The sequence below is a fragment of the Aythya marila genome (genome assembly GCF_965140915.1).
Source record: "Aythya marila genome assembly, chromosome: 2".
Lineage (NCBI taxonomy): Eukaryota > Metazoa > Chordata > Aves > Anseriformes > Anatidae > Aythya > Aythya marila.
The window spans coordinates 57150960-57173686 of NC_139043.1; the positions used below are offsets into that span (position 1 = coordinate 57150960).

At 38.7% G+C, this 22727-nt stretch overlaps 1 protein-coding gene across 3 annotated transcripts in view; it reads left to right on the forward strand.

The window, feature by feature from the left end:
• TPK1 (thiamin pyrophosphokinase 1) overlaps positions 1-22727 on the forward strand; it is a 328823-nt gene that overhangs the window by 59956 nt on the left and 246140 nt on the right. The window lies entirely within an intron of this gene.

Sequence of the window (22727 nt, forward strand, 5' to 3'; positions counted from 1 at the left end):
TAATAATAACTTACATATATCTTCATTTCCTTATTTACTTGGCTGCTACCTGGCTAATGAACTTCAAGTCTGTTGAATTGCTATGTGGCAATTTCCTCTAACTAGAGCAACCTTCTGGTGAGGGTGCGAATCAGCAGAACACGTCCCTTGTTGCAGAATGCAGCAAGTGAACTGATTATGCAAATTCTGCTTCTCTGCATTGCTTACGTCAGTGGGAACTTTACGAACTGATCTGTGAAAGATTCTTTAGCTTTTCAGAAGCATCTTAGGAGTGATCATTGTTTTGCTGACAAAGTGTAGTAGATCAATGGTGCATTTAAAAGTCTGGGAGCAAGCATTCCTTTAAAGGTCATCAGTGAAATGTGTTAATTTTAATCAAAATAAAATGAACCGTGTAGGTATTATGTTGTGAAAGTGGTGGGAATTTGTGTGTATGTCAGAAATATGCAAATCAAAGTTCACTACCCTTTTGTTTAATATGCACAGTGCTAATCAGCTCTGGTACGATAGCTGCAAATTTACTGACATTTTCTGGAGATGTATAAATCTTTAAAAGCTTGGAGCTATTAATTCCTCCAGTGCAGAAATGTAGTCCTTCAGAAGCTTTGTGACAAACCACGGGAAACGTCTCTAACTTGTTACCGGGCTGGGAACCTTGCAGAGGTTCCTTGTAACTAACTGGGGCAGATAGCACTATTTCATTTCACCATAGGCATGGGGTCCAGTAGGGGGTAGTTGCACAGTTTAAAAGGAATTGGAGTAATAGACAAAGTAGGGAGAATGTATTCATTTCACCTGATTCCAGCTAACCTAAAGTAGTTGCCTATTTAGACATAAGAGATAAAAAAGAATGGAAACTTGCACGGGATGATTCAAAGCATCTGAATGAGTGTTGTATCTCAAATGGGCTCTGTTTAGCTTGCAGCATAAGACAGAAGTGCTCAGTGGAAGGGCTGTCAGCTCTATTTGCTATATTTTCTAGATGTGATTTCAAGTATTTTTTCATTTAAAGAGATACACTGAAAGTATACATTCTGCATTAAATATTGAAAAGAAGAAGGGTATTCGTCTTCCTATTTCACCCCAGCTTTCCTCTGTTCTGAGGGTTGAGGTTGGAATACAGCAAACGAGACCAGTTACAGAATGGCAGCATGAAGTGTACTGTAGTATAATAGGTATGTTGCTTTTATGCTCTGTTATGTTAAACCAGACTTTTTTTGTCTGTCCCTTGGAATTTTAAGTCTTCCTCTTGCAATCAAATCTCTGCAGAGTAATTCTTGGGGCATGGAGTGCTTCTTACTGTAACACTAATGGGCCCTTAGCTGTAGTGCATCAGTGAAGGACTGGGATGAGAAGCCGAATAAAATTGAGTAGACTACAGAATGTCTTGCTTGAGACTACCACAATGGGTTTCTGTCCTCTGAGCATAACTGCAGTGAAAGTAATTACTGGTGCTGCAGATAGTTTTTTCAAAGTGCCTGTGAAAGTTAGGAGCAGAAGTCCTATTTAAGCTGATAGGACTTGTGCTGGTAGGTTACCTCTAGAAATAGGTGGATGTTTTCTGTCTAAGCAAAACAAGAGAGGAAGATGGTGTTTTTTTCAAAACATCTCAGCTTCAGTAAACCTTAGCTGTGAATCCAGGACAAGATTCTGGTAACACTTGATTGACAGTCCTCATAGGCTGCTGTAGGCATCAGCAATCTTGTGCCTCCTGGACCCTGGCCCTGAAGGAGTCTCCACAGAGAGTCTGTTTCACAACTAGGAGACCCTGAGGTTTTGGTACGTGAACTGAAAGAATTTTGGAAAGAATGAAACATCCTCAGAAACAGTGCCTGATCACCAGCTGTACTTCCTTGATATCTCATAAAAATTCTAGTGTATGTGAGTAATGAGAAGGAAACAGTAGGGCTGTTGATCCACAAAATATTGCCAGCTACACAGGTCATGAAAAAAGGGAGAGAAAAGTGTAAGAAAAAAAAAATATTGACCAACTTCTTAAAGTTACTGTGATCTTGGGTGTTACACTGAGTACAGAATGCTGAGACAGAAGTGTTATTTTTAAGTAGCTTGTGCCCTCCTATCAAAATAACTTGTCTCATTATACCTGTCACTTTAGCATCAAGTAAAAATGAAGGTGTGATGTGATATGTCCTGAGTTTAAAATAAAAAAATAAAAAAATCACATTGATAAGTGTGGCTATTCTAGGCTAAAATCATCCCAGGTGTAACTTCTCCTGACCTCAAGAAAAAGTGGTTGCAGCTAATTAGCCTTTGGTTTATTACAGACTTGTATAAAATCTATTTTTACTGACATACTTTGAAAAAAACTATTTTGATCAGTGCAAGTTTGTGTGAACTATGTTCCATGTGCTTTGGGAAGGACGTTGAAATCTGAATTCCTTGCTTACAGAGGACATTTAGCAGCTTTTACAACTCTTGCAATACAAGCATGCAAAGAGACAATGGTGAGGTAGCATAAGCTAAAGATTGCCATGATTTTCTTTTATTATATTCATTAATGTTGTTAACCAGGCTAGATGTTTCCTTTGTGTTAGGTACAGTCAGCAATACCTAGATTTAAATAGTGCTGTCTTAAAGGATGAAATGTTGGAGAAGGATGTTATTAAAAATCAGAATATGAAGTAAAATGACAGAAAATGCCGGTGGTTTGATGAAATGTTGGGTGTACTAGGGAGGGACAAAACAAGTTGAAAAAGAAGTTGAAGAGAATAGATGGCTAAAGCGGTGCAGGTGAAGGAAAACACTCATGATAAGTGAAGTTGATATGAAGACACTGAATATGGGAAGGTGAGGTGGATACATAGAATTGAGAACAGACTATGAGTAAGCACAAGGCTGGGAACATCACTCAAATCCATCAACAGTTCTCTGAATATAGCTGTTACTGTAGCTATTTTTACCAGTGGAAGTGGTACAGCTTTCTTCAGAGTCCTTATCCTAATTGTGGAAAATATGTGGAAGAGTCTGGGCACTGCTTTCCTCAGAGCTGCACATTTTTTGTGTCTAGGAGGTTACTATAAGGAATACCTGGTTCAGTGGGTCCTTACCTTAATCTTATCACGCATCATACATTTCTGTTTGTATTTCAGTGAAGTTTTTAACTCCTGGTTTGATTCTGGTTTGATTCCTGTTTCTCCCCAGAAATGGCCAGGGAAAAAAAATGAGCATACATTAGTCTGTAGTACTACTTTGTAGGTGTTTACAAATGTAAATATGTCTTTAACAGAAATTACTGTGAGTTGAATGTCTGAAACTATCTCTATAATAAGCTAGAAAAATAAGGAAGCCAATGTTTCTGTGGCAAAAAAAAACAAAAACTTTATGAAGAGTAAATGAAAATTTCTGCGATTTTTGAATCTGCTCTTTAAAATCTTTAATAAAATTCCAATTATATACTTATTATTTATTGGTAGTTCAATGAAGGTGAAAGTGCCAGATTCTGCACTTCGGAAGGGGCAACCCTGGCTGTACGTACAGACTCAAGGATCAGAGGCTGGAGAGCAGCCTGGCAGAAAGGGTTATGGGGATTCTGGTGGATAGCAAGTTGAATATGAGTTAACAGCATGCCCTGGCAGCCAGAAGGGCCAAACATGTCCTGGGTGCATCAGCACGGTGTTGCTCACCAGTCGAGGGAAGGGACGGTCGCTCTCTGCTGTGCGCTGGTGCAGCCTCACCTTGAGTACTGTATTAAGTTCTGGGTGCCACAGTATAAAAATGACATAAAACTATTAGAGAGTGCCCAGAGAAGAGCTCTGAAGATGGTGAGGAGCCTAGAGTACAAGACATATGAGGAGCGGCTGAGGTCCCTTGGTTTGCTCAGCCCTGAGCAGAGCAGGCTGAGGGGAGGCCTCATGGCGGCCTGCAGCTCCCTCACAAGGGGAGCGGAGGGGCAGGCGCTGAGCTCTGCTCTCTGGGGACAGCAACAGGACCCGAGGGAAAGGCATGGAGCTGGGACAGGGGAGGGTCAGTCTGGGGGTTAGGGAAAGGCTCTGTACCCAGAGAGTGGTCAGGCACTGGGACAGGCTACTTGGGGGACAAGGGTCACAGCACCAAGCCTGCTGGAGTTCAAGAAGCATTTGGACAACGCTTTCAAACATACAGTCTGATTTTTTGGGTGGTCCTTTGGGGACCCAGGAGTTGGATTTGATAATCCTTGTGGGTCCTTTCCAACTCAGGATATTGTGTGATTTATACCAAGAATTTCAGCAATGTCTAGTGATTGCAAGTGCTTCTGTTTGTTTTTTTTGTTTGTTTATTGTTTTTTTTTTTTTTGTCTCCATAGTAAAGTGTTAGGAAAGGGGCAAAATTATTGCAATGCGAAGAAATCACCTGGGTAAAATTATCTCGTGATCAGGATCTGAAAATTGTTTCTTGTTTCTGAAAATATTTCCCTTAAAAGCTACAGTACTCAAATGATCCAGAATTGTCTGTATGTCCTCGCTTGATGGTAGCATGCTAAGTGGCTGTACATTGTAGAGTACTTTTTGTTCTTGAAATATTGACAGACAGCTATAAAGAGCAAGAAGTTATGCTCTGAAAAATAAAATTATTTTAAGAATTGGAGTAATATGACAATGTTCTACAGCAATCTGATGAAGTTCCCATCCATGCTGTATTTCTGGAAATGTCAAGGTGCTGTTAAATAACATCTTCAGATATACTACTGGATAAAGACATATTACAATAGATTTTTTCCATAGGTTCCATTTAGCCTCTAGCAGAGTATTCTTGTATACAAGTACTTACCAATAAATACAGCTGCAGAATTAAAATATTGGCTAATCCAGTCCTGCTTAGCTGAAGAGGAAGGCTATTATACTTACACTTTATGGTAAGGAAACACGTCCATGGGCATTTTTCAATCTCTGAAATGGTTGTGACACATTAGTCACTGTACCTTTCTCAAAAGTATTCTGCAAATAAAGTTGTCCAGAAAAACTTTAAATCAAACAGAATATCAAGCATTCATATTACAAAATGACCCTGACTGATGCACTAGAATAAACTACCAACATCTTTTTGAAGTGGGCTAACTGAATATTGACTTGTGGGATGTGTAAAGTTGGATAAGCAAACAGTAAGGAGACATGATTGTATCAGTCCTTTCTTTTTTAAAATCCATGAGACTGGGCTGCAAAAATGGCTGTCAATTATGACTTCTTCCCTAAATAGTCTCTTTCATGGACCATTCCTTAAAGAATTTGGAGTCTAGCTATGACTCCTTACTCTACTGCCCTACCATTTATTTCTCTGTAGGCTTACTGTATGAATGTGGAGGAAGTCCAGCAAGATAAAAAGCTTGTTGCTCACCATAGAGATTTCAGCTCTGTATTTTTGGGGGTCTGTATATTGAGATAGTAGAAAGCAGACTTCTACAGCAACAGTGCAATATACCCAAATCTGAACTTGTTTTAGACTGTCTTCACATAAATAGTATTTTCTTACACTAAATGTATTGTGAGTGCTATCCATAAATCGAAGTGGGTGTTTTTGTTTTTGTTTCTACAAATTTCCGTCTCTAGCAACTTCGATTGTTGTAAAAGATACTGTATTTTAAATAGTATCTTGACTGTGAGGAAACTTTCCTGTCAAATTCAGCCTACTGTTTGGTGAAAATGCTGCTAATGAATGGTTAGCACCTGGAGGTGGCTGCAAATTACAAAATACTTCCTGAGTAATCAAGTAAGGAAAGGTGTTAATTTGTATCATGAATTTCAGTCATCTGTCTTTAAATGCTGCATGCTTCCATGCAGTTTATGTTGCTTTTGTCTTCAGTATAATTGGTGACTGATATTTTGAGTGTCTTCTGTTGAGGTCCAAAAGCTGCATATATAAATGTAAATACAAATGGCAAAGCAAAGCTCAGGCAAATACAACAAGCGAAAGGTAACAGATCAATTGGAACAGATTGGATGTCTAAGAGCAAAGAACAGGGGCCTGGAGTTTAACAACAGGAGGGAAATAACCGTATTTTCCCTGGTACCATTTTTTCTTCTCCACGATGGATGCCTTTTCCTCCATTGTCTTTAGTGGTTGAACTAAACATCTGGAATTATTGGTACGAACCACCATTCACTTGCCCTCTTACCTGTCAGCAATGAACTTGCCTTGTTGGCATATGCTGAACTTTTTTCTCACCTTTTATTTTCATTTCTTGTTGAACTTGTAATATATCTCAAATTTGTACTAGGCCCAAAACTGGCAGCTGGCATAAAGCTTCAGTGAATTTAGAGCAGCCTCTATTAATAAATAGGAGAATGTTCATAAAAATGGTGATTGGGATGTCGCATGGACTTGTATGCTTTATTGCAGTTTCCAGCAGGCATCGAGAGGAGCAGTAACTCTTACCGTTGGCCTCAGCTAAACTACTCTGTTTTCCCCAGAGTAATATTAGCTTTCTGATAAGTCAACAGTGAAGTTCGTTTTTCTGAATTTGAATCAGAAGACCAATGTAATTTCTAGTTTGTATCTGGTAACTTAAATGTGCTGTTCAGCACTGACTGCGGTAGGTTTAAACAACATTTTCGTACAGTGGTGTACCTGATGCTGGACTGCATGCAGTGAGCTAACATCTTTCAACTGCAGCAATCTGAGGGCAGTTATTTCAAGTGTTTTTGAGGTTATACTATAGGAACAAGAAAATCTGGCCTTGATTAGGGTTGGCTAGCACCATGCTTTAAGCTTGGAAGCTAAATAATGTCATTCTTAGGACCTGCAGCAGTTTTGCACTAGCTGAGATTTTGGCCAGTTTCAGTAGACCAAGTTTTTGCCCGTTACTCAGTGTATGACCTTGACCTCTGCCAGTTTTCAGTGATTAGCTAAAAGTTTACAGTTCTCTTCACAAAACTCAGCTTAAAAGCCCAGAGATATGGTATACTTCTCTCATTTGTGACTTGTATATTGTCAGTGTCTTTCCACCTCAGAATCAGATCTCTCAAGAGGTAGTCCAAGTGTATGGATGTTTTGAAAAGTAGTTATTATTGATTTCTGCAAATTTTTAGATACTTCTTGGCAAAGGTGAGAGCTGGATCTTCCCAGCCTTTTGCGCAATTCAAGTTCCCTCATTGTAGTAGTAGCTGTGATAGAATGAGGTCTTCAGCTAAAATTTGAGACACGTAAAACTGTATTTTTTGTTGATTTTAATTATCTGCAAATCCACCAACAGGAAATTCTGAGATCTAAAAGGAATTTTTGTTTGTTTAATGAATTTGATTTTTTTTTTATTGGAAAAAAAAAAAGAGTAATTAAGATCCCCCTCTGTGATGCTTTGAAAAGCTAAACCCTGCTGAGCGTAAGTTCAGAGTAACAGAACAATAGAGAATTGCTTTGAAGTACTAGTGAAAAGCATAACAGATGATTACAGCAGAAGAAAAAAAAAAAAAAGGGAGGTTATTACAGTGCTTTTTTCTATTGAGCTAGGATGCAAATCCCATTAGGGGACTTCTATTGTCAAAAGTTTTCTTATAAAAAAGCTTTTGATAGCATCATACTATATATCCTGTTACTATGATGTTTCCCAGAGGACAGCTGAAAGAAGGAGCATTGGAAAATAATGTCAGGAGGATGCTTTAGAGCACCCCAAGCAAAAAGGGAGACTTAAGGCAATAGAAAAAAGGACCATTAATAGCTCACTTTGTTAGTGATTCAACAAGAGGAATGGTCCTGGCAATGAACGCAGGGACCAGGGGCGAATGCAAGAGGTTAGCATAAGTAAGACGCGTGACAGAAAAGAGAAGGTTCCTAACCCCATAAAAGAAACACTTGTTTTTTCACTGCCTCAAGCTACACAGTGAAAAGTGTTTAAAAAGATGTGTTCTCTGGGAGTCACTGCAGGGCAAAAGTGTTATTTTCATAGCTAGAGCTTAGTGTGAATCCACTACTAGGCTGAAGATGTAAGATCTTGTAAAAGTTTGAAGTTTTCTAGTGTTGCTGATGTCAGACTTCTTACTGTTTACAATGGCCTTTGGATCAAGCTATTGTTTTATAGTCTGTCTTCCTTCTCTTATTTCAGGGTTGCTTCAGGGCAGGCAAACGTTTTTTTTGTTTTGTTTTGTTTTTTTAAAAAAATGAGCCTTCCTCAGACAAACTAACACCCTACCACCTCACCATTAGCTTTGGCCCAGCGGTTTTATTTAAATGATTATTTTTTTTAAGTGCATCTCCTCATTTTAATTTATCTAAATATAATTATGTTTTCAGCATTTTAATTTCAAGAGTTTTGATTACTTTATTACCATGATAATAAGAACAAGCAAGTTGGACAGTGTACACTTTAGCTCTTCAGTACTAAGTTGAGACTATGATTGTACTTACTGGATATCGGGCTGGTGGAGTATGCATCCTTCACTGTCTTCAGTGCCTGAAGGGACATCAGTAGTTGGAGAAGATGCATGTTGGACTGCTCTTTTTCTTATCTAAATGGTTTACGTTGTGTTTTGTGCTCACAAACAGTATCAGATATTAAACTGAACTTTAAAATCGCACAAGTCAGAAAATAGCTTTTCAGCTCTGCTCATTGTCTCTGCTCTTTTGTACAGGTAGGCTGTTTTGTTAGATTATAGCAGTACATAAATGTTATAATGTGATACTAAAAATAGCATGTATATCTATGCTCTTAAAACAACACAGTGAGATATTTTTTTTTTGTAATATGCAGTTTAGAAGTTAATATACGCTAAGCTGTATGGCAAGCTAAGTTCTAAAATGATTGTTGGTCTTATGTCAAAGGCAGCTACTGTATGGTATAGAGCATGGATGTTTAGTTGTTTGCCTTCTCCTTATTCTTAGAACATTGCAGTATTAGCTGTTTTTTTCAGTCTTGGTTCTTTCTGATTGCACCAAAGATTTGTTTATGGAAATGCATGAAGCGCTATTTGACTGACTTTGAGTCAGTTTTGTGTATTTATAGCAGCCAAAAATTTAGCATGTAAAAATGGGACTGGTATTGTGGCAATTAGCAGATTTTCTCTCCCAAGTTCACAATTCCAGGTCGAAAACACTGAAGAGAGATGGTGAGGTACAGTAGTCTTAGTTTTGTTGACAGTGAATCACATTGGAGTGGAAAGAAAAGAATGTCATAGATTTCTCATTCTGGAAAATTCCATTGGCCTCAGAAATAGCAGGCACAACCCATAATTTCTAAAAGTGTTTTATCATCATCTTCCTTTGTTGGAAGTTTTATGAGTTGGAGCATGATGTAATGGCTCTTGATATCAATATTCCTTCAGTTACTTTGGGTTAATTTGGTTAAGATCTTCACAAAAATCTTGGTGGAGGGTGAGCCCGTCACAAAAATCTTGCTTTAGAGATATCCTGCTCCTGTGTTTGCTGAAATCAATTTGAACATTAACTCAGACATACTAGGTAAGGTATTAACATGAGAATGAATGTTGGTTCAGCATAAGATGAACTAGCACTGAAGTAATTCAGGGCTGTACAGTATGAATATTATCTAATTGGAATTTCTTTTCAAAAACTCCAAATCTTCCAGGCTTCAACCCAGTACTGCTGGTGTTCAGAGCCCAGGTTCTGACTCCATGGGACTTCTGTTTCTAGCAGTCTAGGCTTTTTGCTTAAGTCTGAGCATGCACTTGTCTTTCAACTTTGTAGTGTTATATGCACTTTGCATTAGTTCCTAGCTTCCAGTAGTCCATACTGTTAGTTTGCTTTGTGTTTGTGAGGTGTAAGAAGATCTGAATAATAGATAGTTGGGTTAGACTAGATGATAAAGTCTGGAGCATCCCTCTAGAAACGTGTTTAATTCAAAGAGGGATGGAGGAGGAACTGATCTGACTTTGCAAATCTTTGAAAAGGCCTGCAGATTTCGCACATAAAGAACTGGAGAGGCTCAGAATGCCTTTACGCTGCATTATTTGGCATGACTGCAAGCAAACAGCAGGACAAAGCTTCAGTACATTTTAGTCTCTCAAAGTGTAAAATCTGCAAGTTTAAAAAAGTTAGAAGCCAGGAGAATAACTTACTAGGAAGCCCAATGTTGTAGAAGTATTGAAATGATCTCTCAAATTTTCATGGCTGCTTTTGCTTTAGTTAAGGAAATTTTTCTCATGTTCCTTCCACATGATAGCAAGGCTGAGTAATAGAATTGTTGTTGGTTTCATAACATGTGGAAAATAGCAAACTCTGATAGATATGACATTTTAGGAAGCCTCTGTGGTTATTCAGACTCAGATGTTTTCATTTCTAAAATGATGTGAAGTAATCAGGGATAAGGAATGTGATTTTTTAAATGAGATTTCTAGAGAAAGCGATTAGTATTGGTAAATAGTCATCCAGAAGTCACAATGTTTAGTCATTACCAAGTGCTCTGACCCGAGAGTGACACAGATCATATGTCAGCTCTGTTTAGCTGAGCTCTGTAACGCTTTTGACAAATGCATGCAAGGCTGTTATCTGACATTAAAAGGTGTATCTAAATTACAAAAAAGGCTTTAAACCATCTGCAGGAACTTCTGCTTCTTCTGATGGGAATAACAGTGTCACCAAGAACCGTAGGCCTATAGAAACTTCTAAATACCTTCAAGAGCCATCTGTTTTGGTTTGTTCTACCTTCCTGCCTGCTTTTCATAATTAAAATTTATATCTTCTTATGCTCCTTGGCTTGTGTCTTAAAGTTGTATAATTGTTTCAAAAGTTACAGTGGGACAAATACATGAGCAAATGCATGGACAGAGAGAAATGCACCTAACACACAGCATCACTGTAGAATCCGTGATCAGGTCAGACAAAGAGGGGTTACAACCAACTTTGATTCCTGGGAATATCAACATAGTATGGAAGTAGACTGATTCTTCCAGTTTTTCTATACTTTGTCCTTGGTGTTGCTGTAATATAAATAACCATTATTTTAGCAACTGCTTGACAAAAGCAATTATGTTCCTTTTTTTGTAAATCCATCTTTCTCTCTGCTTCCTGAAAGAGAAGAGGAGGCATAAGAGAATGGGTGAAGCACAGTAAATGTTCACTAAAAGTCACACTGACAAGGTTTAACGTTGCACTTTCCATTCTTTTAAAGAAGTATTTCATCGTACGCCAGTGAGATCTCACTTAACTCGGGACATTTAGCTAAAGTTTCTTAGTTTCTTAGGTCAGTTCCAGTCTTTCCCTCTTCAGTCCATGAAAGAGAAGGAACACCTCCAAAACATAATTTATCCAACCTTAACCTCTAAGTTGTCTCTTTGCAGAGCAGCTCAGATGTGAGGTTATTTTCTCTTCAAAGTTGGTTTCCTTGGCCAGTTTACTGCAAAATCGCAAGTCAAGCGAATTTGTGCCGGGTTGTATCTATAGTTAATCTGTGTTTAATCTGTGCTATTTGGTCTCATCTGTCTGCTACCTCAGCTCTTTCCTATTATCCACCTTAGATCTTTCCTTTCTGTTTAGCCACAGAGAAAGGACAATGAGGTTAAGACTAGAGAATGCAAAGCTATGATTTTGAACTTGCCTTGGCTGGCCATCTTATTTTTGTAGGCCTATGCATCTTTGTCATAGAGCAACACTCTCATTAGAACTTTGAAAAACCCAGATACATAATAACAAGACATCTGAAGTTGACCTTTTCTCCGGGAGGGAAAATGCTAATGCTTTTGGCAGTGATTTGTGAAGTTTGCTTTCCTCAGTGAATTTAGGATTGGGTTAGTTTTTAAACTTACTTCCAAATCAAGCGTTAAATTTTATTGCTTTTTCTTTAGATCTATAGATTTGAGTGAGCATTAAAGCATCAGTCATATTTCATTCGGTGATTATAGTGCTTGATATCCTTTGTATTCACCTTCTAGAAATGCTTTGGCAGCAGAACTGACTATGCAAAAATGTGTAAGAAAGGGTCGAAATAATAAATCCACTATCAATTTGGCTGATGCAGTTCAACATTTTAAGTTTTGTTTGTGACCCACTGTTCATCTCTGGCAATTTGAATATACATATGCAGCGTCCTTTTTCAAAATGTGCGGGACAATAGGTAAGCTCTAGTGTTATTAGTGTTGTAAATCTTTGCTGTAAGATGTTTTTCTTATATTGCAAGTGTATGCTGCTGCTGTTCTCATTTAGATATTAAATTTAGAGGTGTGCAAAATCTGTTGAAGTTTGCTGCAAGTCTTAACAATTTATTTATTTATTTTTACAAGTGTGCTGTCCTAGTGAGCCCTTCTGGGACTGCTTAAAATAACATGAATAACTGCACATAGAAACTTTGTCCCTGCTGATGCTGTAGCATCACATTGTCTAGGGCACTTCTTTATCATGGCAGTGCAGTATTCTGTAGTTGATAACCCATCTCACTAGCCATAAAAGTTGGGGAAATGATCTTGAAGGCACTTTGGGGCAACAAATTTGATTTACATTTTATGTGTTGTGTTTGACTATAGTAAAGAAGGATCTAGTTCATTCCAGGCTCCAGAAGAATGGCACAAACATTGCCTCGCAAACTGAATGCAGCACTAAAGAGAAACTATAAAAGATTTTGTTTGGAATGGTTTCAGAGTATTTTTGAGCCTGCTAATCATCTTCTTATTCGTAATTCATTTGTGATACTTCACCTAGCATTGTATTATAAATGAACAGTATTGCTATTTCTGTAAATTAGTGTGGTTGTTTGAAGCAACATAATCTCAAGCTTAATATGATGTGTTTTTCTTCAGTCATAGGCACAATTGTTGGGCCTGTTAAAGAGGAACTGAATGGACATTACTTTTTTTTATACTGAGACTGCAGGACCACTGCAGACATTTAGGTGGGAGGAAAGATGTCTAAGTTTGTCTTTTGAATTACAGAAAAGGGTAGCAAGTAATGCTGTGATTAGAGACAAAAGCACTCTTACACAGGCTGGAAATTTTTTAGCTTTGGTTTGGGAAACAAGTGCATTTCCCCACTTGGCTGTCCTCCATGTGGAGAGGTCAGAAGTCATTTCAATCTCTGCTCTCTTGGGAGCTATAGTGATGTCTTTTTCTTAGGATTACCTAAGAGCTATTGGCTCTTACTTCCCAGGGTAGTCTAGAAAACCTAGGATTTGAACTTGGACACAGACAGATTTACATCAAGGCACGGAGTCCTTCTCTGATATATCTGTGGAAAAACATTTCCTCTCTGTCCAAATGTGGGTGAGCGAGGCCACATGCTTCTACAAAAGGTACACTTAAAAGATTTTTCACGATTTAGAGGTCTTTCTCATTCTCACATTATACTGCATTTTCTGTTTGGGAAGCACTTCCAGAATCAGAACCTGTTTAGAAGCACGCTGCAAGTACATCCCGTGTCTGTGATCTTTCTGAAGTGCTAAATGATTCCAGATGCTGAGGGAAACAGTAGAAAGGAGCATCTGGCACCACAGCCAAGTTTCAAACATATGTCTTCTGAGCAACCAATACTGTGATAACACAAATGTTAAACTGTTTCTCAAATTTCTCCCAGTTCACTCAATATTTGAAAAATAGTGTGAAAATTTAAAGAAAATAAGTCCTTAGGTTCATCAGTTAGAACTGAGAAGTAATTATTCATTTGCTCATCTTAAAACAACTGTTTTTTCAGAAAATACTTTCAGTCTATTGGTAGTGGTGTAGCAAAGTTTTATTTAATTTAGAAAGGGCATTCTGCTTTACATAGAAGCAGCTGAGTGGGAAGATTGGTGTGCTGTGTTTTCATGGAGAATGTTTTGCGTGTTTGGGTGCTCTGAGGGAAGCGTTGTGGTACTGTACTCAAACATAAATAAGCATAAGGAATGCTTTTCCAAAGGAGCCTGGAGGAGTTGTGTTCCCACATTCCATTTAAAAATTTCATCACCTTTGGTTCTTTGGAAAATGCTGCCAGAATCATGTGGAAATACATGTTCATCTAACAGACATACCTAGATCCTTTTCTCCTCGTTAACAAATGAAAGTTGGGAAGAGATCCTGTCATGTTAAGATGGGAGTATCCATAACAAGCAACTCTTCTTTTTGTGCATGGCAATTGTTGAGAACAGTTCAAGCAATAACACTCAGCATAGTTTATGCCTCCAAAGCTTACCTTGAGACTTTGGGTGTGATAAGGCAGGAGGCCAAAGCTTTCATCAACTGTGAAGGGTGTATATGGCTATGTGGCCATGCACACTGAACGCTGTCATCTTTTTGTGTGTGATTTATTAATGTTTAGAGAATAATGGCACATAAATCTTCTTTGAGCTCTTGTTAGCAAAACACTCAAGTACTGAAACCATTGGTTATCTTTTCTGCAACTTCATTAAAACTTGGCTCAGTGCCTATCTCCTTAGAGTAGGATGGAATATGGGTGAGGAGCTTGCATACCCTTCTGTGTGTTAGTTTGCTTAGGAGAAAGAATAAAACACAAACCTACAAGCTAATAGATTCCCACGTTTTAATGAAAAAAGCTCAAAGAGACGAACCCCGAACAGCAATACTTTCACAAGTAATGCTTCCCCTGAACGAGTATTCTTTAAAGGAATGCAATAAAATGAATTCCAAACTTTAGGAGCCATTTTTCAATCTCTTTTTTTTTTATCTGCCAAGTTGCAGTTGGAATGTAATCTATTAAAGTTCTAAATGAGTGTGAATTCCAGTTCATTGCCCACTGATATTCTTTAGGCCATAAGACTTGTGAAATAGATTTTATTGACACGTTTGAAAGTTAACTCTGTCCTATGCTCCTATGCAGAGGGTATCTGCTGAAAGTGCAGGCTGACACTCTTACCTTGTCAAACTCTGCAATGTTAAATCTTTAGAAATATAAGTAAATATTGATGTCTTGGGCTGCAAATAAATTACATTTGTCTCCCTCAGAATCTTAATGCTTTTCAGTAGATTCACAAGGCAGTAAGCAATAAATTCATGTATAATGCCAAGACACTTATTCAGGTGTTTTATATTTTCATGGGCAGTCACAGACACTTAAGACAGAAATCCTAATCCTACTGCTGTCAAAAGAATTTGTTTCATTGACTTTGGTCAGAGTTTCAAAAAGAAGAAGTGTTATCCTCAAATACCTTTCCTGCCCATGCTAGTCAACCTCATCACAGTGCAGAGCAGTGGAAGTCTGAGTGAGGGTTGCCATTCCCCATGAAAACAAGGGAGAAGTCTCCAATAGGATGAGCTGTTTGTACTAAATCAATAAGACACTTCTCCCCCCATGGTGTAGTGAAAAGCAGATATGGACAACTACTTCAGCTGCTTCCCATTTTTTATCTGAAAGTAACATTTTTATAAGGAGCTCCTAAAAGAGTAATAAATTCTGATTTGCTGAAAGCCATCTGGTTAATGGATTGCTTTAGCACTATTTATAATAGCAGCTATCTATGTAATTAACAGTTATAAAACATACTGCTTATGTCTACGAGATGCATATTGCCATTGTTTATTAACCCTTTGTAATGGCTGCGTGTTGCATTCTGAACTCCAGATTTTGTTTTAAGAAGGCAAGAGTTACCAATTATAAATATTTTTTCCTAGCTGTTAGTGCTTTGCTCTGCAAGGCTTCCCCTTTGACTTCAGATCTAGTGGTTGATGTTATCTGTTAAATTCAGAGCTTGGTGAGGGCAGGTGTGGTGATACTACCTGAGTTTGGTCAGCCTGAGGAATGTGTTCCTTCTCAGACTGTATGAGCGTGAACTCCATCCTCTGTTCAATTCAGAGGCAAGGCACGTTACGGCATATATACACGCACCCAGTAATCTGTCCTGATCTCTGTAGTGACTTCAGAGGTATGGGACTGAGTTTCAGGTAGAATTTGGCAGGCTTTCAACCAGTTCCAGCCTCAGCCCTTCTGCTTGTTTTGGCAGCTCCTCAGACTGACATGGCAGAGCCAACCACAGGGTTGGTGCTGTTAGGAGCTGTCAGAAAGCTGCCACTGAAAGGTAAGCTGTGTTGTGAGCATCTGTCATTTGTTGTGCTGACTCACTAAGCCGCTTTTCTGAGATGCTGAGCTGGACTGCTGTGGCCAGGCTTTAACTTAGACAGGTTCACCTGGAGCAAAACTACTTCCATACCTTCAGAAGCAAAGTGACAAGGTTATAATGGTGCCAGGTGTTTATGTCTTCCTCAGGTGGTTCCAGACCAATGTCTAAGAGAGGAAATACTACATCTCAGTTCCTTGGGCTGGATCCTCATTGTGGCTCTCAAAAGTCACGTGCTACTTGAGACAATTTTCTTAATTGTTTCTTTAAAAGTCTCGCAACAACCCAGCAAAATAAAAATGCTTAGTTGATCTTGTGTAAAAAGAAAAAGACTGCAAGCACATAGCAATTTCAGAGAAGCTGGCAGGAATTTTTAATGTGACTGGAAATGTCTGAGTGACAAATTAGTAATAAAAATGTCACTAATTAGACTGTAGTAGAATCTTGATAATCAAAACTACTTGGGTGAGACTAAATATATTCAGATGATGGGGAGTTCAAGATAATGGGAATCAGCTGAACAGAGAGGCAAGCTGGCAGCCCGTTACAAAGGGAGGCTCAGAGAGCTGGTGGGTGTTTTGAATAAACGAGCACCTAACATAATTTGCAGAACATAGTACAAAAGTAGTAATGAAAGGACAGCTGGATCAAGTATTTTAAATAATGGGAAAACATCAGCTCACTTGAGTGAAGGAGGACAGAGGCAGTGCTAGAACTTCTCTCTGGATTTTTATTTAGGGGACTAAGCATGGGAAGTCTGGCTTCAACCGACTGAATGCTGATCACCAGCCCAAGTTCTTGACACAGAGTGGCAATAGGAGTTGAGTGTGCAATAGGATCAATTGCCTCATGAAGAGGGTTAGGGCTAGCCTCTTTCCTCAGGTAGCAGGCTAGTGCTGTGGTAGGAACTGGTGACACGTTCTGGGGAAAGGGAGAAGCTGTGAGGCTTTCTTTATCCTTGGGGCAGCTGGGTTAATAGATGTGGTTCAGAAGCAGGTACAGTGAAAATGCTAGAGGTTACCCTTTGCAATAGGGTGGGTGTTTGAGAGAGTAGGGACAGGATGTCCTTGGATGGAAGGAATAATCCAATGTTAGTATCAGCTCTTGTGTGAGGAAGACAAACCTTTGCTCTTTGACAGGGGAGTGTCTGTATGCAAGAGCTTTTTTTGGTTCACTGCTTGGTAAGTTGAACTGGCTTACAGGGATGCTGTGATCCTTTAAATCATTTTTATTTTGCTGGTTCTAATGCTGCATTCACGTCATCCTTCTAGTCCTTTCTCAGGGGGAACTGTGGGAGAAGCAGTACACTAAGTACCTTTTTCATGTGTAGCCAACTTATAGTATGAGGTGAAAATGCCTTTTGTATAGAAAAGAAAACAAGCATCGGGAATAATGTTATAGAAATTGTAGGATAAAATGACTCTGCTGTGTGTGAAAAGAAATTGGTTGAAAATAGCCTTATTCTGTTTTCAAAATAAAAAGTTTATTCCTTGCTGATCCTGCCTTGTTACACAGTAGCTAGACTAAAAACAAGCATTTCCCTTTGTCTTTCCCAGCTTCGTATTCTCATAAATGTGATGTGGGGTTACTGAGCTGTCCCTTACATGGTGCTGTGAGATCATTTGTGACAGTGGCAGTTGGGAAGCGCATTACTGCTACAGGAGCACTGATGTAGCGGTTCTTGAAAACATCACTTTTCCCCACCATTTGATTTGAGGCACCTGCATGAGCTACGCAGCTGTCCTGCAGGGAAGGAAGGTGCACAGGCACCTCCAAAAGGTGAGCTGAAGTGCCTACACTAAAATCCTGCCCCAAATCGCCCTCTTGAGTAGTCTTCTGTATTGTCCCTCTGATTACTATGCAGAGAGTTTTAGGGTTAGTTAGGAGGGACGAATGAAGATCTCTAGCCCTATTTGAACCTTTATTCCCCTTGATATTTCTGAGCTCAGTGTCTTCCTGCTTGTCTTCTATACAGCACGTGGGAGCTTGCCAAAGCATCCATTTTCTGAAATCCCGCTGCTTGCGCTCAGTAGAGAGCTTGGCCTGGTTTCTGATGATACAGCTCTTTGTTGCACAGGGCCTGTAGGGAATGACCACCACCCATTTCTTCTCATCCTGCTTCATAAATAGTTAATATCTGGATATTTCAGACTTCCCCTGGAGAACCTTGCATTCACTCACCAAGAGTGTACTCGCAAATTGGTATCATGCATGAGCAATCAAGGGATGCTTACACCAGGGGTGGCTGTGCCTTCCGCTAAAGGTCAGAACCTCATACCTTCATCGATAATTGGAGAACAAGATGTGATGCTTATTTAAGTGGATTTATCAGGAATGTAGTCAGCTTTTCAATTAGCTAGTAGCTTCTCAATCACTGTGTCAGCGTGAGGGGTATTTATGGCTATAGATGCCAGTTTTAGTTCCGGCTTTAAGATAATGTGAAATCCCTCTGGAAAGAGGCACAGTCTTGCTTCCAAAAATAAACAAGTATCCCATTGGGAAATCAGGACTAGAGTAATTGGGCTGCTATAGTTATCTTGTTGCAGTATATGCTGCTTCTGTATGTAACCATAATTATTCACGGATTTGGGTCTGCATTATCTGCATGATGAAGGAAGTGGTCGTAGGGGATTATTTCTGCACCTAGACTAACTCAGGAAAATGTTAAATGAGCTTGTCTGATGCTGACATCCCATTTTACAGGGGAAAACAGTGCTGGGAATTATGAAAGGCAAGGCTGGTTGAGTTAAGGCTTGCTCATGCCAGAAGTTTGCTGTGAGTTAACAGATCAATTTAACACTTCAGTTCCCTGTTGCACCAGTGTTGCAATTAAAGAATCAGTTGCAGCTCTCTTGGCAGCTGAGAAGATTGCAGCAGCTCGTGAGGCAGAATGCTTTTCTGCTAGCAAATGGACTCCCTATGTAGATATTTAACATAACATCTCGTACAGCTGCATTTGTAACAAATGCCTCAGTGAAGGGTGTATACAGGACAGCCCAAATGTATGCTTTTCCACACATTACAATTAGAAATGCAATAATTTCATGGACATGTCTAACTTAAAAAATAATTTATCTCCTTACAAAGTCATTGGTGCTCTGAGCTACCTAGTAGTAAGAAATCCTATCTTTCTGTGGATAGAAGTGTACAGTGTTAATCTTTTTTGTCTCAGGTCAGGGTTATGGTGGTGTAGCACAGGATAGCTTCTGTGTATACCAGGAATCCTCATCATATCCATGTGTTACAGTCATCTTGTGTCAGCAACTTTCTTCAATGGCTCAAAGTCATTTCCATTGCTAAGCAACTTCCAGCCATGGGAGATTTGTCTTCTAAATAATGAAAAATAAGGAAATGGATAAAAATCACGCATAAACCAAGAATCACAAGGTACTTCCCTTTTAATGATGATGCGAAGTTTCCATGACCTGGAAAAGCTAATAATTTAGATATTTGTTGCATTTTGGCTGATGGTTGCTTGATGTCATAGATAAATTTAAGTAATGAAAAGTCACTAGATAATACATGAAAAAGAAAGATTTTTAATAACATCAAATGAAAGTTGCTAGCTAGGACAGGCTAAAGACAACAGAAATAGGAAGCAAATGAGCAGGTTAAGGAACCAAGCTGATTTATTTACCAGTACAGGGCCTTCTCCTTAGTTGAGCATGCCATTAGTGGATGCCCATGTGAAATTAGAAGGAAGACTGGCAGCAAGGGTATTCTTGGTGTAGTGGATAACACTCTGACACGTCTGCTACAGAAAATGAAAGAAGATAAAGAAGATATCGTCACAGAGCTGTCTGTCCAGAAACATAACTGTGAATAAGAAAGCTTTGGACTGTTCTGCTTGCAGTGTAGTACAAACCCTTCACTACAGTCTACCCAGAACCACACTGCGGTTCATGTTTTCACAAAAACTACACCCTCACATCCTGAATTTAGTCAAGATACTGTATATTTGCATGAGCAAAGGTGTGTGTGCTTAGAGGCCGAAGGGATGTTGGAGTTCTGGAGTTCTTCATTCCAGTTCATATTAACTGCTGCCGATTAATAAAATAGCCTGTCTGTTTCTTCTACATCCATGTGAAGTTATATTCTGTAAGAGATATGTGATCGTCCTGCTTTTTTCTTAAAAAAAAAAAAAAAAAAAAAAAAAAAAGGTGTTAAATTGGCTGACCAATATATGTAGATTTGAGAGAGGGATAGAAGTATCATAAATAGTAAGGTGCAGTACACTTTGTTGAATATAGGTAACTAGTTGAAAGATAACTAATGATCCCACTAGTTCCTGACCTAACTTCTCACTGAAATTGTAGTATAAACTTACTATTAAACATCAGAAAGCCCACCTAGTGCAAACCAGTAAGACTGTAAGCCACAGAAAAGAGATTTGGGGAATTTTGTTACTTAAGAGATTTACCAGTGTTGTGTGGTTATTTCCCCTCCCTGCTCATCTCTGTAACAGTAAGCTACAAGCCCCTCTTTTCAGGTGCAATACATGTTCGCACCAGTATTGATTACAGTAAACAAAGCAGAGCTGTGATGGCTAACACTCCTTTACAAAGATGGGATAGAAATCAATGTGTGCTAAGTGCAAGTGGATAGAGAGAGTGGCAGAAAAAAGGAATTGTTTTTCTTGTTGTTTTTTTCTAAGCTACTTAGATGCATTGTTCCCAGCATAAAGATAGAACATAGCGTTTTTTTTTAATGAAGTTTCATTTGACCTGACTAATGGCAAGGAAAAAAAAAATTAACAATTATGTGCGTGTTCTCTTTAGAAGTAAAAGAAGGAAGAGATCTCTGTTTCAGAAATGGAATGACAAGCTTCCTTCTAAAAGCTTTTTAATCTAAAAGACGGCTGACCCATCTTTGAGTGCGTTTTGTATACACTGATTTTGTTACAATCTCTGACCTCATTAGTGGTTGCAGAAAATAGTTAAAACCCGTATCAGAAGGAGATCATAATGGAAGGTAGAGCAAAATAATAGAGTAAAATAACGTAGGCTTTTAGGTATTATTGTACATTATCTGATTTATTCTTCTTTGCTGTATAAATGGCTGCCTTAACAACACAGAACCCTGTAAAAACCTTGTGACCATACCCCTCATGGCTTGTTTTCATTCTAATGCTACAAGCAAAAGTGAGAATTAAAGTCAGAGCCCAAAGAGTGCAGGAGTGAACCCAGTCCTAGCACAGGAAGCACTCTGATGTGGTGTTAACTGTTTTGCTTTTGTAGTTTAACTGAGTATGCCTTCCTAAGAGGACAGTTGGATTTATTTTTTCCTGAAGGAAAAAAGAATTACTTTCATCCATATGAAATCTTGAAAGAAAGCTTTTTTTCTAATGTCTCCCTTCAGCAAACTATCTAGAAACAAAAGGTCTTTTAAACTAGTATTTATTCTGAGGGCAGAATATTCTTCTAGGGATCATGGTAAGACTGCAAGGATCATTAGCGTTATGGCTACAAATACAGAGAATGCCTATGTGTTATCTGAGGAACTTCAAAGACTTATTACTTGCTTGTATATGTAAAAAATCAAGCCAGCATAATGAGACAATCTAATACTTCATAACAGATTGCTGCATTGGTGGGCCTTGGATAGGCGGATCATCCAAGTTTGCTGTTGCTTCACTGCAGTGTGGCAGATAAGAATATTTTTTTTTCATAACAGCTATTGGGTCAAATTCACTATCGTTTGTTATTTTAAATGCATTCTAATACTTCCAGACAGTGGAAGAATTTGGCAGAATGTGTATTGTTGGGCCATCTGATGGGATGTTGCACTTGCAAAGCAAGTGGTTGTGTTTCCTTGGACAGCTCAGATCCACGGAGTATGAGGGAGAAGGGAGTTTGCCTGGATTTGCTGCTGTTCTTGCTTTCAGTGACTTCATATGTTCTAGTATGAAACCATGAAACCTAAGATGATTTAAAAAAAAAAAAAAAAAAAAAAGGTGGCAGAAAATTGCCCTTTACTAATTTGCTCCACTCTGCTTATAAAAAGCTGTCCCCTCAAACTGTAGATTTCAGGCAAGGCAGTGAATGCGTAGATGTTCTCTGGGATGATTTCTAAAGACTGCCAAGTGCAGATCAGTGATGACTTACAGAATTGAGTGTTTTGCATTGATAATGCTCTGCACTTCTCTTTACTCTGATCTTGCCAGCAGCCAAACCTAGAAAGGGCTGATAATTATTTCCCCTTCTTGAGTCTTCATTGTGAGTCTTCGTCACTTTAAAATGATACTAGATCTTATTTTGCTTGTGCAGATTGGGTTTTGAGTATATTGTTGGAAGCAACAGCTGGAAATGTAGCCTCTAAAGAAGTCTTGATTCCCACGGGGTTAGCAAAGCTGTACATCACTAACAGATACTATAGACTGATATTTATGCAGTAGTCAGGCTGTAGCTTCTGAGGAAGTTCTGTTTCCTCTAGAAGACTGGGAAGAGAATAATCCTTTTCATGTCTCCACTTTTTCCTGACAGAGTGGCTAAGCTAGGCAGCAGTGCCATAATTAAACAGGCCATAGCTGATGCCACTTTGAATATGTAGAATGCAAACACTGGTGAATAGATTGATATTCACAAGAATGGCAAGACCTAAATCTGCAATAAATATGCTCTTTTGAAATAAATTCATAGGGTGAAGGAAAGAAATGGGGAAAGAAAGTGAAGTTGTTTTATATCTACTAAAAAGGCCAAAAATGTAATACTGTCAGAATGACTAATGCTAATTCTTCCTCCTTATCCTAGCAAATAAAATGGCTAGCAGAACAAACCCTCTGTCATGCTGATCTTATTTTGTTTGGTTTCTC